This window comes from Propithecus coquereli, unplaced genomic scaffold (genome assembly GCF_000956105.1).
Source record: "Propithecus coquereli isolate 6110/MARCELLA unplaced genomic scaffold, Pcoq_1.0 Scaffold273, whole genome shotgun sequence".
Classification (NCBI taxonomy): domain Eukaryota; kingdom Metazoa; phylum Chordata; class Mammalia; order Primates; family Indriidae; genus Propithecus; species Propithecus coquereli.
The window spans coordinates 2,296,173-2,310,938 of NW_012148319.1; positions in this window are offsets into that span (position 1 = coordinate 2,296,173).

The following is a 14,766-nucleotide window of genomic DNA, read 5'->3' on the forward strand; positions in this document are numbered from 1 at the left end:
AGGATGTAGCATCATTTACTGTACCTGACTCTAATGTGTTGGAACAAGCCAAGCACATCTTTGGGTTCCCGCCTCTTCCTCCCTCTCCCCATGTGTCATTTGCAAATGAATTGTACACCTAACATTTGCTTTGTGCAAGTAAATTTTAAACCCAGGAAATACACAGTATATTTCAGTATATTATAGCAATAGGCTTCAAGTTTAATGAGCTTTGGATCTAATGTAGCAATTTGGAAGTCTCTTCAAGCTTATAAAAATGAGATTCTACCCAAGTTTATAAGCAGGTACAATAACATTTGGAATGTAACCATGTCATATATCCGATAGGCTTTTTTTTTGTGTATGTAAAGCAAATTGCCTATGTAATATTCCTCTTTCCTTCCCAGAGTTCTGTTCCATTTCTATGACCACCGACAGGTATTGTAGCATTTCGGTAATTATCTTAAAATACAGCTGATTTGTCCCCCTGCTGCTTTCCCTGCCGCAACCAGTATCTGAAAGCTTGTTTTAAAGCCATTCAACAAGCAGGAAGAACCACACCTGTTGCATCTGACTTCCTCCCCGTTAAATCAGGATGAATAATTTAATAAGGACTGCTTATGCACAGATACTCCAGTGACTGGATGGAAGATAAGACTGTGAGGCTGCTGGCATTTCTGCTATTTCCGGAAGCTTGGCTTTTCCCTCAATGGCAGTAAGCCAAATAGCCCAGTGACCTCAGACTTTCGCCTAAGCCCTTAGGGCATCAGGACCTTTCCCCTGTAACAAAGGCCATTGTTTCTTTTGTGGTGGGTGGTGGACACTGTTGGGTGGCTACTCAACTGACCTTCACAGCCCGCCTTTTCCCTTAAGGATGAAACAGGCAGTTACTTGTATTCTCTGCCTCCCTTGCAGCCAGAGCAGTCATGTGACCCAGGTCTAAACAATGAAGCAGAAGGTAGAGTCTGCTGAGGGGCTTCTGGGAAACCTCTTCTTCCCTAATTGAGAGGTAGTTTGGCACCAAAAGGGCTCTGGAGCCAAACTGCCAGAGCTTAAGTGCCAGCTCTACAATTTCTTGTCTGAGCAATGCTGAGAAAGTCAAACCAAAGTTCTTTCTGCTTTGGTTTTCCTTGTTCCCTGTAGAATGAAATGAATTTATATATACAAAGTGCTTAGGATAGTACCTGACATATAGTAAATGCTAAAAAAAAAAAAAAAGTTAGTTACTATAATAATTAATAAAAGAAGGCAGGCATGTGATGAGCATTCCTGCTTCCTGCCTTTGGAAGTGGCTTTGTGAGGGCAGGATGCCTGGAGTTATGGCAATGGTTTTGTGACCAAGAGGGGAAGATCAAAAGAATTGCAAAGAGTCTGACTCAGTGTCCTTGCATTGTGGAGATGCTAGCCCAACCCTGGGACTGCCTAACTCAAGATTTTCTTAAGTAAAAAAAGATATTCTTATAGTGGATTTTCCATTACTAGCTTCTAACATCCAATATTGTCATTATCAAACCAGGGTTTAAGCCCTGCCATCTCAGGCTCCAGCTGCTCTGTTGGCTTTGCTTACCATGCACTGCTTCCTCCTCTGATAGAGATGAGATGCTTCCTCCCAACAGTCTGAGACTGACTTTCTTTAATCTGCTCTGAGAACTCTCTTGAATAGACTGTGGGCCTGATAACAGCCTTTTGTGTAGGAATCAGGGTTTAATGGAGAAGGGTGTGTTATTAACTCCTCATCCTACTTTATCTGAGCAGCATCTAGCTGCAAAATAAGCAGGCCTTCCTGGCTCCTATAGGTCTGGGTGCATCTTAATGGGCAGCAGGGGTCCCAATCTGGCAACCCAGAGGCCAGGTCTGCGGTGGCTGTAGGAGTCTCTCCAACCTCCAAGTGCCATAGCACACAGGCCCTGCTGGGAATCCAAGGCCACCACATGTGTGGGTGTGGGGAGGACTGAGTGGCCCCTAAAGATCGCAAGTGCTTCTTTGACAAGATGACTGCAAATCTACCCCGTCTCTGCTCCCCAGTGCACTTGTTTCTTCTTGCAAAGTTTGTTTTCCTCGCATGTATGTTTTCCAGATCACTCCTGGGCAGACTGTTCAGAAAAATGTTGAAGACAATGATTTTTTATAATGACAGAGGAAGGAAGAATTACAAAAGTAGAAACTCTGGGACTAACTCTTCTGCAGACAATTGGCTTCCTGCTGGGTGCCTTACATTTCTGCCTCTGTATCCATCTTTGATGATAAACCCCTAAGGATTTCTGTAAATCTGTTCTTCACTAAAACTACTGCAAAATTATAGTAAAAACAAGGATAATGAAAAGAGGGTTACTTCGTAGCCTACTTGGGTTTGGAATTAAACCCAGCTCAGGTCAGGAATTAGCTGTGAGATCCAGTTGTTGTCACCTATCACCGGACCTCAATGCAATTATTTTCAATATTTCCAGTGTACTTGTAGATGGCTTTTCTATCATATAAAATTTAGAATGAGAAGGAAGTTTATTTAGAAAAGTTTAGAAGAAAGAAAGGCATGTTCATCTACTGCCTGAATCTGTTTTCATTTTTTAAGCATCTCAGTGTATTTATTATTTACCTAAAAACCTACCAGGTTTCACATGTAAGGATAAACACATTGCCAGGGGTTACATTATCAGAAGAGACTGGACCCTTCTGGAAGCTGACATAAACGGTTTAGATCATGGTGTTGGTTAATGAATTGCCCCAGTAATTCAGCACGTGGGGGAAGAGTTTAACTCAATGTTCATAATAGATATACCGCCATGCACATTGCTAGGTTGGACAAGGACCTGGGTTTATGAACTGCCAGAAACAGCAATGGAAGCTCCTTCATGGCTTTTCCAGCCCCCAGTGTCAGACTTGCCTAAGTCCTTTTTCCAGCTAAACAAGCTGTTTTCACCCCCATGTTTCCTGAGTCCTTAATCCTTTTACTGAGAAACCAGAAAAAGAGGTCAGCCCAAACAAGTGTTGAAAAAAAAAAATCCCAGGTCTCCTTTAACCAAGAAAAGCAGAGCATTTCTGAATTCTGGCCCTGACACAGAAAAGCCCTGTCTCTAAGTCCCTGTTCATGATGACTGCCTGGAGACTTGCTGGAAAAGTATTCTGGCTGATATTAACTGCCATGATCACGTATCCCAGGAGAAACACTTTAAGAGTACCCGGAGCCAGTTTTTTAGAAGCAAGTAGGCCAAGCAGTCTACTATACATTAAGTTTAAATGAGAAAATGTATATAGGAAGGCTTTAAGATCTGTAAAGTCTTAGTTGTGGGCCTAGGACTGTATGCCAAGCCCCCTATCACTGAATGTAGAAGATTCAGAAGACGGGCTTCCTATCCTCCAAGAACTTAGACTCCAGGAGAAAGATATGAACAATCTATGCAAAATAATTAAACAATTAAGTGCTAGGTTGTGTGGCAGTAAGTAGAGTTACGTCAGGTGGCCATGAGAGATCACTAGGACTGAAGTTGTCAGGGGACACTTGGTGGAGAAGCCATGACCCCAGTGGCTGGTGCCCTGTCAGGGAAATCACAAATTAGAAAGGATTGAGATGGGGCAAAACTTGTTTTATGCACAAAGAATATCTGTGTGGGTCAGGAATGTGATCAAACGACTTGTGTTAGTTTGACTGAAACTTTGTATTTAGTTCAAGGTATGTTTTATAGCTTCAAACACTTTTACCTACAAACAAAGATACTGTAAAATGATTTGAGTATTCAAAATAAAATAGTTTGAGAGCTGGTTTTACTACAGCACACGGCTACGTAAGAACTGATACGTTTGAGGCTCTTTCTCACTAGGAAGATGACAAGTCAGGACTTTAGTTTCCAGGAAACATTCATAGCTTTGGTCACCTCCTTGCTAGAGAAACAATAGGAGGAGGGACTGAATTAATTCCATCCATGCATTTCACTTTGTCTTGATTCCTAAAGTAATGAGTGAGTTTTAAGCAGCAGTTGCTGAATTCTTCTTTGCTTTGTCCTGACATGCAGACAATTCAAGAGAAAAATCAAGTCAGGGAAGTATAATATTTAGAGTGGAGTGCTGATGCCTGCAATTTGCTTTCAAATGGATCAAAAAAAGATGGATTACTAGGTAGATAAAGCAATGGATAGATATGTAGATATGTGATAAGGAAAGTATAATAAAATATTAATAGAAAATCTAGGTGATAGGTGTAATGGTATTCATGTAAAATTATTTTAACTTTCAACTTTACTATAAAAAATTTTCATAATTATATGGTGGGAAAAAACTGAATCAGGGATTTTTTTTTGTCTTGCCCTTTCTTCTAATAGTTAAACACCATTATCTGAAAGGACGTAGAAATAAAACAGCTTGGACTAAGTCCTAGACATAAATTAAAAGTAATAATTGTGAATGAGGTTTACTTTAAGGAACCCTCAAATCTATCTCTACTAGTCAACTGTTGATGCCAGAAATTCTACTATTAGAAACATGGTCTTTTGAGTTAAGGGGTTATTGTGTAAAAAACCTCCCCGGATTCTTGGAGAACTACTAGATTAAATTCCATTAGTCATTAATACCTAACTGAAAATCAATTTAAGTGACCACTTCCACATAATATGTAGCTAAAAGGGCTGGACTAAAGGAGAGGGAAAAGAGAACAGAAACACTGGCGTCTTGGGGGAGAGGAGTGGGAGATGCTGAAAGGCTATCTGCGGAGGCATTAAAGATCAACCTCCCTTCTTTACAAGGTTACCCTGGGCCAACCCAAATCCTGATAATAGGCTTTGCTGCTCTTGAATTCCGTACAAAGAATTTCTGAAACTCCACTGGAGATGTCCTGTGGCAATTTAAAAATGCTTTTAAACTGCCCTTCTGTGGCTCTTGCTACTTGATACTAAGGAATTAAGCTCAAATCTTATCTCCCCAGGGGACAGTGAGTACCATGAGCTGTTCATCTACAGTTAGGTTTAAACTTTTACTTATTTTCCCTTTATGGAGGGGAATATTTTCATTTTTTATACATTTCTCTGTTTTTCTTTCTTCAGAGATGCTCTTTTCTTAGCTGGTTTCTTCAGAAAGCACAGTCTGAGGCAGGGTTTATGTTCCACTATTTTGTTAGAGAGTGTACATTAGAGACCAGGAGGGAAAGACAAGGAAAGTGAGACAGAAAAGGAGATAAAACCAAGACAGTCCAAGGAAGTATGAGCTGGCTACCACTAAGCACAACTCATTGTTTGATATCACAGCATTATCTTCAGTGAGGTGAACAATGTCACAGGAATGTTCCTGTAGGTGAGCAAAAGGGAAGAATGTATTCCCTGCTCCCTTGTACACATGTGAGGGTTGCTGTGAATTTCTACATCTTGGTATCAAACAGAAGCCCTAGAGGAACAGGCGAGAGAGTGCATAGGGTAGGCGCGAGGCGAAGTGCTGTCTGGTTGTGCCTTTAGGAAGCTGCCTGCTGCGGTGACAGCTGGAACAAGAGACAAGTGAAGCTGAGAGATCCAAAGTGGTGAACAAGGACAGTCTAAGGAAGCCCACCTCTCAACCCACGCAGTCTGCCTGTGCCCTCCATCCCCTGGCTCACTTGGTACACTCTGGAGCCTCTGCTCACGGTGTTCAGCACGGTAACTTTCTTTGCTTGCTGATCCACCAGCATGAGAAGCCCAAAGTGAGCTGGTAGCAGTTACAGTTTCAAATTCAGTGGAAACCTTACTGACCTCTGGGAACCCGGGCCTCTAAACCTGGAAAATTCTAAGTTTGTGGGGATGGAAAACACAAATTCCATAAGAAGGTCATTGGGAGTAATGATGAGCAAGGCCATGCCTATTTCCCAGACCCATGTATTCTAACTACTGGGTCCACGTATTAGCTGTTAGCTCAACACACAAACTGCTCGCCCAAAGGAGAGTGCTCCAACTTCGCAGAGAATTTTCCCTGAGCTGGTGTCTTAGCTGAGCCTTTAACAGCCCATTCTACCATTCTGTTAGACAGGCTGCTTCTGGACGGTGAGGTCCAAGGTAGATCCTATAGTTATGTGTCTGTAGTTACTGTCACACTTCTTATGCTGTTGCTGCAAAATGGGTCTCCTGGTCACAGGTAATGCTGTGAGGGTTACCACACCTATATTTTTCAGGCATTGTGAAAGGCCCTAGATGATTATGCTGGTGGAGGCACTGTGGGGAAGGAAAACAAACCACCAATATGCAGAGTAGGTATCATTCCAGTAAAGATAAACTACTGCCCCACTAGGGTAGCAGGGGTCCAACATAACTGCCCCACCATGAAGTGGCTGGCTGGTCTCATTAAAGAATGATGTCATGTCAAGGAATCAAGATCAGTTTCCTCTTCTGGCTGTGACAGTAGTTAGAACAGCCCTGATAAGAGGGACCCCATAGTTTTGGGCCCGTGCATAGGCTCCAACCTTGCTACCTTGGTCACTCTGTTTATGGGATCACTGCACAAACACTGAGGTAACTGACAAGAGACACTGGCTCATATTCACAGGATCAGCCATCTGTTACCCTGACTGTTCAAATCCAGGCAGAGCTGGTCACTGTTACAGCAACTGGAACAAGACAAGTGAGGCTAAGAATATCAAAGTGAAACATAAGTATTGGATATATCTCTCCAAAGCACATTTCCACAGAAGTGTGACCCAACTGTCTCTAGGCTATAGGAAATAATGAAAAAATTTGGTCCTTTTTTTTTTTTGAGACAGAATCTCGGTCTGCCATCCCAGCTAGAGTGCAGTGGTGTCATCACAGCTCACTGCAACCTCAAACTCCTGGGCTCAAGGGATCCTCTGGCTTCACCCTCCTCCGAGTAGCTGGGACTACAGGTGTGCGCCACCATGCCCGGCTAATTTTTCTATTTTTTGTAGAGATGGGGTCTCATTCTTAGTCAGGCTGGTCTCTAACTCCCAGCCTCAAGCGATCCTCTTGCCTCAGTCTCCCAGAGTGCCAGGACTACAGGCGTGAGCCACCGCACCCAGCCTCAATTTGGTCCTTAATATGGAGTTGCACAGGCTCATAGGACTCCATCTGCATTACTCCCTCTCCACAGCTCCTCACCCCACAGGTATTCTTGGGAGTCTTGGAAGGTGTCTTAAATGTGTTTGAGATTCCTTCCTGGGCCCGAGCTTATTGTGACAGTGCCTCTGTATGCATCCTGTTGCCAATACTACCAGCCTCTGCCCCTCCAGGTTGATACCCTGCTACTGCTGATGCTTTAGGGGCAGATCCTTGCTAGGTGCCTCAGTCACCTGGCAAACTGCTACAAAGAAAGGAAATGGTTCTATCTTGCAGTATTCTTTCTTGGGGGAGAGGTCTCGTCCGGCAGTGGAGTCATTTGGGCTGGATGGTATTACAGAGTTGGTGACACAGCTTCACCAGTTTTATTTATTCTGCTATCTAGGGCTAGCATACAACACCAAGATAATTGGGCCAGGGTGGGTTCAAATAACAGCCTTCGTGCTGAACAAAGGGTCATTACTCCTTTTGATCCTTAAGTCCTATTGCTAAGCCTAGCTTTGCGCCAGAATTTTCTGTCCCCTAAGGATAAATTTTCTCCCAGGGATTGTATAGCTCTTGCAATTTAGTATTTGATACATCTTTTCCCCTCAAATCTCCTCCAGTTTGCCAGAGGACTCAGTACAAATTCTTTATCCAGAAGGTTCCTGAGGACTCTTGTAAACCAGGACTACCAAGGGCTGGGGAGCCACTGCCTTAATTTCTCCAATCATATCTGACCCTGCTCTGGCCTAACCCTTAGGGCTCCCTAATCCTTAAGAAAGGAGAACAGAGAAAACATTTCTTACACACACACACACACACACACACACACACACACACACACACACGCTCTATCAGATAAGTGACTTAAACATTTAAGTTGGAAGCCATTTTTGACAAACTCCTGTTGAATGTTACAAAGCTTGTAACTGCACAGCCTTTCCCATTGTTCCCACTTTGATGATGCTTCGTCTTTAGTTTTTGGTATCCTTCAAGTTAAAACACTTGGGCATTTCCAATACAGTTACCAGGAGGCCTGATAATATCCTCAGGGAAGCAGAGAAAAGTCTACAGGAAAATGTGCAGTGAACGTCCTCCATGCCCAGGTACCAGTCATCACCCACTATCACCACCTCTCAGGAGATGGGACCCAGTTGATGGGCCCAACACAGAGGGGATGCTCATTGTCCCCTGCAAAGTTATTATGGATCCCAGGCCCTTTTCGGACTTTGGGCAGGAACTTTCCCTTTACATTTCCATTGTGCCCTGGACAAAGGAAATGGAATTTTATGCCAGCCATGACTCAAGTTAATCAATACAAACCTGGCTGACCCACAGTATTGAAGAAAGCATTTTATATGATGCTGCAGGTAGGCACACCCTGGGCTAGCTGCCTTCAGCTGAAATACTCATGTAAATGCTCACTTCAACATGAATGTGTAGGGCAGATCCTGGGACAGATTCCAAGATGCTGCCAATATTGTTTTATTCGGCTGTCATTTTGTGGTGGTTTTTTAAGTGCAGTGATCTTGTTGCCATCTTCCTCTGAGCAGCACTGGGCACACAGCTGGTACTAAACATGATTATCAAATAACTAGATGAAAGAATTAATTGTAGAAATCATCTACTGAATCAGATGCAACAATCTGGGGATCTGTCCATTTGTTTAAAAATGATAGGGCAATTTTCATTGCAGGAAACTTTTGCAAAAGAATTGATATACAACCCATTAAAATATTTGTCTAGACATTGATAAACATGGACTAACACAATTCCAATGTGCAAAAATAGGGAAAGAGTATAGCTATGTCTTATTTGATATTTAATTTGGATGTACTTCTATGCTTTAATAAGTTAAAATATCAGAGCTGGAGGAGATCTGCCAGATATAAAAACTGAGGTCCAAAGAAATACAGTGACTTGCCCAAGGTCATATATTAGTAAGTGGCAGATTCGGGACTAGAGCCCAGATGTCCAACTCCCATTAGGCATTTCCCCTTCTATTCCTTGCTCAGTAATGAGGCTTTTTCCTGAGCTGTTTTTTGCTACCATGTCACATGAATATCTCCCCCTTTAATTTTGATGTCCACCATCCCAGAGGCGAGCCAGTCTCACTCCTTGAGAAAGGCTGCTGAGAGCAGTATTTAAATCACCACATTGTAGTCCTTCTCTGGCTTAATGACATCTTTGATGAATTGGTAGAAATGCTGCTGTCTGAAATATTTCCAAGTCACCAGCCACCTCTTCATTTCACTAGCTATGCTAATTTTAAGAAGGGCAACATTATTGTGGAATCAATTCGATTAGAGATGTCATGAGTTTCTCTTCTCTTCTTCTTACCCTCTCCTTTCTCACTCTCTCTCCCACTACACACATAAACACCCCCCCACACACACACCGCAGTTATTTCCTGCATTCAAAGGGCTGAACGGGAGCCTGAGAAGTTATTCGGATTGTTGCCCTTAGACATGACCACACCTGTACATCCCAGATCCAAACAAATTTGGCAGTTTGTACAGAAGACTCCTCCCTCAGAGGTGCCCTTTAGTTTCTGATAAGTCTCACTAGGAGTGAACCCCACATGAATGCACACCACACACGGGCACAGTGTGGGAAGCCAAGGGAACCAGAGAACCCCCACTGCCCCTGGAGGCCCACTAAAGGCAGAGCAGATGACGAGGGGCAAAAAGTTAACCCACAGCTACATTTTCTGCACACGCTGTTCTCAGCTCTTTACCAGGGAGCTTTTCCTGGGCATGCCCCAGTAGTCACACCTTTCTGAATGAACACATCTGAGGTGTGGCTGGAAGCTTGTATCTGGTAAAAGATTCTCTGGATTCATCATACCATCTTCTTATTAAGAAACCTTTCGTATGCTAAACCCTCATAGTAAAGGCCTTTCCTATCACTTCTCACTGCCCACTGCAAAGATGTAGCAGAGTGACTACCTCTGTATCACTCTAGACTCTTAGCTTTCTCCAGGGTAATCATCTTCCCAAGAGAGGCCCATTGGCGTCTTCCCATGATCTAGCAGCTACTGATATGAAATCCATTGAATTTACTGAGAACATCTATGTGCTGAGCTCTTAGTAGATGAAGATAAATAACTGAACCCTGTACTTGAGAAGTGGGAAAGATAATATTGATCAAATGGGAAAGATGATATATTGATGATGATGGTAATAACGATTAGTATATGCCAGGCCCTTTACTAACTCATTTAATCTCCACATCAACTCTATTAAATATTATTCATGAGGAAGCTGAGGCTCAGAGTGGTTAAGTGACTTGCCCAAGGTCACATGGCTAATTAGTGACAAAGCCACACTGCCTTTCTCCAAAGACCATGGTGTCAACCACTGTGAAAAAGTAGACAATTTCAGAAAGTGGTAAGAACTATAAATGAGTGTGTACATGTGCACAAAATACCTCAGGAGACAGATAAGCTATCTAACAGTCTGAGGAGTTACAAAGGCTTCCTGAAGAAGATGTTCTCTGAGCAGCTTCGAACCCCCAATCCCTAGTCCAGGGGCAGAGTCACCAATGCAGTCATGAAACTTGGTCACCGCCTCCACCTCCACCTCCATGGAGGCCTGGTGAGTCTCCATCCACCTTCCCCTCCTCCACATCTTGGCTGGACATGACCTGACCAAATTGCTGTTGGTCCTGGTACCAGACTCTCATTCACAGGGAGTTTATCCTTTTTATTCTTCTGCCTCGCCCAACCCCCAACTCGGGTTGCTCAATTCCTGTACAGTCTACCGCAAGTGAAGGAATTGGTAGCTTTGGTTGCTGACTTCCTTTCACCATGAAGTGAACTGGGAGGTAAGGGAGGAGAATCGATGCATTGGATCCGAATATATCTGGGATGGAGTGACTCCATGGCAAACTCATTGTGTCATACCTGAACAATATAAGGATTCTTTCCTTCTCTTAGCGAGCCCGCAGCTGCAATATTTCTATGCTGCTTTGTAGACTCTTATCGTAGTTTTAATGAAGTGCAGTTGGTTTGAAGTAAAATCTGTCAGTTTTCATGAAAAGAATTAAATTTTGATCTTGCGCTGCATATTCAGCTTTAAAACAGGACTCAGGGCTCATTATTCAGAAAACAGTAATTTGTTTTCATGCCCAAATATTAATTGTGCTGCTGTATTTTCACCTGACGGGATGATGAGCTCATTATTGAGAAGGGTTTGCCCGTAGGAAACGATTGATTACAATTATCTAGAAACCGGTTGCTCAGAAAGAATTTAAACAGGCCAGATACTGCAATGCTGAAGGGGCCCTTGGCTGGAAAAAGGAAACTAATTACCACACACAATCCTAGTGACATTCTAAGGCAAACCAGTATGGCCATTAGGATGTTCGCAATATTTGTAAAAGGTCTCTGGCTGTACTTTTTGGTAGCAATAATCAGTGATTATGAACATAGGTCTGGGGAATAAAACAAGGTCTTTTAGTCCATCCCCTAATCTTCAATTAAGCTTATATGTCATATGGGTAAAATTATCTCTTTCTCTGCTTATAGATTGTCAATAGTTTTAATCTCGGGGGCCTGGCACACAAGTAGTTGCTCAATAAATATTTGTTGAATGAATAAACAAATCTGAAGGTCTGTTCTGGCTTTCCTGGCTCTCTCAGAGTGATTTTCAGCCAGACATTCTATTGTAGAGTCCAAGAAGCAATCTAATTTTTCCAACCATGGCTCTGGAAGGTGCAGAGAATATGGCTTATAAGGGAGAAAGAGAGAGAAAGAGAGGGAGGAACGGAGGGAAACAGGAAGGAAGGAAGGAAGGGAAGGAGGGAGGGAGGGAGGGAGGGAGGAAGAAAGGAAAAGAAGCGCTACCACGAGAGGACGAGGGACAGAGGAAAGTGCCCGGGGTTTAGAGAGTCAGGAGGGACAGAAGAGCATATAGGAGGAGAGAAGGGTAGTGGGGTGGCCAGGCTGAAGGGAAGAGGAGGGTGACTTGGGAGAGCAGGCATCTAGTAAAGCAGTTAATGGCCTAATAGCAGCTTTAAATAGCTCTGGGTTAATCGAAAACAAGTGATATGACCTGGTAGTCTCAATAAATGGAAAGTGGAAATATCCCCTTGGGAAGAATCTGTGTCTCTGGTGGTTTAACCGACTGAATAAAAAGGTTTAAAAAAAGAAAGACAGATAGAAAGAAAAGAAAGAAAAAAATCCTCTCAGCTTAAAAAAATCTATAGTCTTCCTAGAACTGCAGGTGAATTCACTTTCACAGTGATGAGAAAGGCTCTAGCTTCCAAAAGGGACTTTTCCAGGAAGAAACCCTAAAATAATTGCCACATCTACAGGTTAAAGTGCTGGTTATGGGAAAATGAAGCCTACTTAGGCCAGAAAACAGGCCTAACTTATTCAAATAATATAGGCTCTACCCTCTCCTTGTACAAAATTTGGCTGGTATCATTGCTTTCTATACTGGCCAAATCAAGATTATGGTTCTGCCTGCCCTTCTCACAACTTAAAATGCTCATAATCGGCAAGTTCTTCATTATATCTAACTTATATCTCTCTTGCTTTAATACAAGTTCCTTTTTTTATTCTCTTTCCAGCCTCAACAGAGGAGATTAATTAGCGCCTATCTTCTGTACAGAACACTCCTTCACACTCTTTACTCTTGGTCATTCATTAGCCATCTCCCCCTAGAGAAGGCTTTGAAAAATAACTAAATACATAATGAGACCTGTTCCTGCTGCCTTTTTCTAACACATCCTATAGTACACAGCATCATGGACCTGCCATGGGGAAGAGAATCACAATAAAAAAAATTCGGATTAGGAATTAACTGCTCATTTCTTTAGCATCTAGCATAGATTATCATCCAAACTTTAACCACATAATTTTCCAAATATTTTTATAAGACTGATACGGGCAGGAATTATCACCTCCACATGAGGGAAGAAAATAGAACGTGCCTTTCCCCTGCAGGTTATTGACACAGCTAGGAAAAGCCCCTGGCGTCTGAACTTGAACTTTCTTGCCCTGCATACAGCTCAAAATACCCTTAAGAAAGAAGAATTCTCTTTCAAAATAAGCATGTCTTCAAGTTAACAGTTGAGAAAAATCTCAAGGAAATCTGAGAGCCACAGCCACGGCGGAGAGCTTGCTCGCGGCCTCTCGGCCTTCTAATGCCTCCCTAGGCCTCCGGTTCCTCCCCCTGCCACGTCGGGCTTCTCACCCTGAAATCCGCTTTCTCCACAAAAGAGCCCTGCAGGAAATGCTCCAGCCATTGAATTGGTTCATAGCGACAACTTTCTTAAAATTTTCCATTAGGCATCAGCTGCTCTTTAAGTTTAACTCACAGGAAAGGTCATCATCTTTCCTGCTGCTTAAACTAGAGCATGACTCAGAAGAACAAACAGGGAAGAGATGGCGGTAATCCCCACATTACTTTCTAATATCCCACGTGGTACCGCAGGCCCCACACAAGACCCAGGACTAAAGAAAGTCCCTCGCCATATGTAACTGTTTACCTTCGCACAGACTCCCCAGTCTCCCAGGACGTGCCGGTGCCTACAGAAAAGGCACTCATTCCTCTCCCCTCGTACTGCACGGAAAGCTGCCGGGCAAGACCGGCTTCCTCGGGTCAAGGAAGCAGATGACCAACTCCGCGTCAGAACAGAAGGCGCGGAGTGAGTGCGGGAGCGTGGGCAGACCGTCCCCCCCGTCAGAGAAGGCGGTGAGCACCGAGAGGAGAGGAAAGGCCCCGTCCTCCGCACTCCCTCACGGGCTCCACAGCATCTGTGAGATTCCTTGCTTTCCATCTTCTGGGAGAAGACAACGAACCACGTAATGAACCATGAACAAGCCGGTTGGGAATTTGTTCATCAGATCACTCCTTCTGGAAGCGGGGCTGGAGGCAGCAGGCGCTCCGAGGTGCCCGAGCTGCTGGGAGCCGGAAAGGAAGGCAGGAGGGCAGGAAGGGTGCCGGCAGTCGCTTCTGTCAGCGGAGCTGCCCACGCCCCACCGAGGAGGATCGAATGGAGCTGCAGAAGGAACGGGAGCAGGCGTCCAGGTCTCCTCCTCGGTAGGGCCAGTCAGTGGTTTTTAAAATCCATGACTAGTTTCGCCTCAATGGCCTGCTGGGCTGGCACTCCACCTACACACACACACACACACACACACACACACACACACACGCACGCATGAGCGCTCAGAACTGTGCTACTCTCAGACTGGACCCCTCACCATCTTGATCTGTGGCTCTAAGTTTTCAGTATGGGGTTTTCCTGGGTATAATGTCAAGTTAGGCCAAAAGAATCTCACTTTGGTACCTTGGCAATTCTTTCTGAGATTTACCCCCTGAGGCTTGATTTAAAGAAAGGAAAAAGATTAAAAAGGAAAGTTGATACTTGCCCAACCACCTTTGGATGAGTAGTAAAGTGATAAGAGGGCCCTGCCCACTCAGTCCTGAACAGGCTGTAGGGGCTGGGAGCCTCCTTTACAACTCAACTTCCTGGTAATATAGTGTCCCATTCATTGGCAACAACTTAAACACCGAGTGTGAACTCTCTCTTCTTGGTTTTAAGACTGGAATTTCAGAAGCGATTTCAAGTTTGATTGTTGAGTTCTCATTTTCCATGGATTTTGGCAAGGCAGCTGTCTCTGACGGCATTTTCACCTGCCAGATCCTTCCCTTGCTGGTGAGCATCTCAAACTGAGCCATGATGTCTCTTGTTTCATTTAAAAGAGCCAGTCTTCCAGGAATCAGTCTGTATGCAAACCTCTAGGTTAAAGGACAGCTTTTTTTTTTTTTTGCTTTTATTT